Source organism: Octopus bimaculoides, chromosome 24 (assembly GCF_001194135.2).
Source record: "Octopus bimaculoides isolate UCB-OBI-ISO-001 chromosome 24, ASM119413v2, whole genome shotgun sequence".
In the NCBI taxonomy this organism is placed as follows: Eukaryota; Metazoa; Mollusca; class Cephalopoda; order Octopoda; family Octopodidae; genus Octopus; species Octopus bimaculoides.
The window spans coordinates 19,153,784-19,157,647 of NC_069004.1; the positions used below are offsets into that span (position 1 = coordinate 19,153,784).

Consider the following 3,864-nt stretch of genomic DNA (forward strand, 5'->3'; position numbering starts at 1 on the left):
TATATATATATACATAAGGGCATTACTATATATATATATATATATACATATACGACGGGCTTTTTCCAGTTTCCGTCTACCAAATCCACTCACAAGGCTTTGGTCGGCCCGAGGCGATAGTACAAGACACTTGCCCGGGACTGAATCCGGAACCATGTGGCTGAGAGGCAAACTTCTTACCACACAGCCGCTCCTTATATTTGCACATGCATCAAATAAGAGAGGCAATTATAGTAATCAAGACTTTATACATATATTTTACTTGAGGTGCCAAAAGACAGAAGTATTGCATAATGGTATAAAATAAAACACAATAATAATAAAAATTATAAAGATACAATAATGTCAATGATCTAACGAACGGAAGGAGACGTTTTTAATCATATAAAGAAATGAACCCCAAAAAGTATTTCTTGATGTGAACTCATGTGGTGAAACATTTTGGAAGCGTCATTACGCAAGTAATAAACACACGCACTGGTTCTGTTTCCCTTTATTATTTGTCAATTATTCATTCAATCAACCAACTTATCGATTGCTTGCTTAATCGGTCGGTTAAACAATCGATCAGTTGTTTTGTTTAGTTGCTAGTTCAACTGCTCGATTGTTTAATTGATTGACTGAGCAAGCGCTCGACAAGTAGACAGGTTAAATTATTGATCAGCTGAAGTGAAATCGAACCAGTGTGTGTGTTTATTAGTGGCCTAATGGCCCTCCCAAAATACTACAAAACTAACTCCTTCGATTTTTAGAATTTAAACGTGTGAATATTCTTGTGATCACAGTTATCACCTCATTTCATTCATTTTGAAAGTTGTGTACTGGAAAGCAAAATTTCAACTACCCTGGAAGAGGTGGGGGAATAGAAATTGAATGTAGGACAGTATGTGCAGTTGTATTTGTGTCTTATTGTTGGGACGGGGAAGCCTTGATGGGATGCATTCTTTGGGATAGAATTTGGTAGTAGAACCGGTTGGTGTTTCAGGGATTGTCTTGCTGACTGTGTTCCTGTTGAGGTTTTTATTGCTATTGTTATCGACAGTAGTTCGGTAGATAAAGCAATTAAAGATATAAAGACAGAGAAACCTCACCACCAAACCCGGCCCATCAGGAAACACCGCTAAGATGCTTAAAATATCTGGCGGAAACGGATTTAGCCTGATCACCCGTTTAGTTTATCAAGTTGTCCACAAGGGAGTCATACTAAATGACTGGTGTAGCAGTCAAAGGCAAAGGTGGTGCCTTAGGCAAAAAATAATTCAGAAGTATCAAATTGCTGGATTACGTTATGAGAGGGTCGTAGCTCAACTAATTAAGAAGAGATTTAGCCTCAATGAAATGTAATTTTGTTTTTTGCCAGAGAGAAGTATTACTGATGTTACTTTCCCGGTTAGGCAACTGCAGAAGCATTTAGCGAAAAATAGACCTCTGTACATACCTCTTGTCGATATGGTGAAATCCTTTGACTAGATCCCTTGTTCCCTTATCTGGTGGTCAATGCAAAAACTGGGAATAGATGAGTGGTTGGTGAAAGCTGTACAAGCCATGTACAGGGATGCTGTCAATAAGGTGTATATAGCAATGGATTTAGTGTACAAGTAGGAGTTCACCAAGGATCACTTCTTAGCCTCCTTTTGTTTATCATGGTCCTCCAAGTTATGACAGAAGAATTTAAGACTGGCTGGCCTTGGGGAGCTCCTCTACGCTGATGAAGGCTCAAAAGGAAATTATTCTTGCTAGGATTTGATCCTAGAATGTAAAGGAATGGGATAAAAATAGCAGAAGACCATAGGATGTATTACCTGTTTCAGTTATAAGGCTGCGGCCATGCCGGGACACCACCTTGAAGAATTTTTAGTCGAACGAATTGACCCCAGGACTTATCTTTTAAGCCTGGTACATATTGTATCAATCTCTTTTGTCGAACCGCTAAGTTACGAGGACGTAAACACACCATCACTGGTTGTCGAGCGGTAGTAGGAGGAGGGACAAACACAGACACAAAGACACACACACGTATATAAGTACATACATATATACGACGGGCCTCTTTCAGTTTCCGTCTACCAAATCCACTCAAAAGTCTTTAGTTAACCTGACGCTATAATAGAAGACATTTGCCCAAGATGCTATGCATTGGGACTGAACCCTGAACCAGGTAGTTGGGAAGCAAGCTTCCTACCACACAACCTCGCCTGCTCCTATATATAATATATTCCAGTAACCTACTAGTTATGTTGTTCCATTGTCTTATAATTCTATTAATAATAATATCTTACAGGTAATGGATTGGGTCATAAACTTTCGAAGAAGGATGCAGCCAAAAGATGAAAGGTAAATTTAACCCGAGTGAAATTTGAACAGAGAGATATAAATAAACACTGCAAAACATTTTCCGTCTGTTCCTTTTAATTTCAATAATTTAAAATCCTGATGTTGGGCCTTTTGAAAAAGAATTTCTGAGCAAGTCAAAGGCCTCTGATGGTTTTTTTAATTTTTTTTTTTTTTTTGAAAAGCAGAGATTATGACGTGGAAATTTTATTCGGAATGATGGAATACAAATTACTTTGGTCAAAACTTGCCCAACATGCGGTCGGCGTTATAAATTTCAAATCTCAAGTCAATTCGAATAAGGGGCCAATGTGTAACTACGAAAAGATCAACGCAGAACTTGGTTGATACATTATATCATTGACTCCTGGAGGGATAAAAGACAAACACGAACCCAGAATGATAATGGTAATAATTATAGTAGTAGTAGTAGTAGTAGTAGTAGTAGTAGTAGTAGTAGTGGTGGTGGTGGTGGTGGTGGTGGTGGTGTTAGTAGTAGTTATCACCAAGGAAATAAAATGCCTTCAAATCGATGTATCAATACCAGCAGATGACAATGTATCTTTAAGAGAAACGGAGAAACTCTCAACATACAAGTTTCTAGAAACAGAGATAACGCAAATGTGGAGCTTAAAAACAGAAACAGTTCCTATAATAGGGGCACTAGGTATGATTTAAAAAAGCATTCAAGCAAATACATAACCAAAACACTAGGATTTATGAATGTATATAACATACAGGAAATCGCACTACTAGGCACCACGCACATCTTACGTAAAGTACTTTCAATACAATGAAAATACGAGCACCACAACAAACCACAGCACATGCACAAGGCTCACATTGCTGCGCTCGGTAGTGCAGTGAAAGCAAGTGATAAAAATAAGACTACTGAATAATAATAATAATAATAATAATAATAATAATAATAATAATAATAATAATAATAATAATAATAATAATAATAATAATAATGCCTCACTGTTGATTAAACAAAATACAAACCGGAATGATCATCGACCGGGTTATAAAGGACCACTTACTCGGATTATGAACCAGATCCGAGACGAGAAATCTGCTACTGGTTCAAATCTTCCCGACACACAGGAGCTGGAAGTACCCCACAGCTGGAATATTCCAACAGATGGCCCTACATGCTCGTCATCAAATAACCAAAAGAAAAAGAATGAAAATGGTCTAGGGAAGATAATAAAGAAGTTCTTACAGCCTTCTACCATGCCATATATTTCCCTACAGATAAATCTAATACTGTACAAACCTACTTAAACTGGAGACAGAAACACCTTGAAGTAAGACCCTACATAGACAGTAACAAACTTGCCAACGTCAGAAGAAACATTATGAAAAAAAATTACTAACTGAAGTAGAGATTGACCAAATTAAACAAGCAGTATGGGATAAAAAGAATGAAACTGCAGCTAAAGAAGATACTACAGAGGAAATAATTATAAACCAGCCCAAGGCTGATGAAAATACAGTAACTGATAGGCAAAGTGAAATACTCTCTGAACC

The 3,864-nt window shown here is 37.4% G+C and overlaps 1 long non-coding RNA gene across 1 annotated transcript in view; it reads left to right on the forward strand.

Annotated features, from left to right (window-relative positions):
• Positions 1–2,393, forward strand: part of LOC106878649 (uncharacterized) — a 5,951-nt gene extending 3,558 nt beyond the window's left edge. Inside the window, exon 2 of the long non-coding RNA XR_001410524.2 lies at positions 2,282–2,393. This is a non-coding gene — a long non-coding RNA (uncharacterized LOC106878649). The remainder of the gene's footprint in view (positions 1–2,281) is intronic.
• Positions 2,394–3,864: the final 1,471 nt, after the last annotated feature.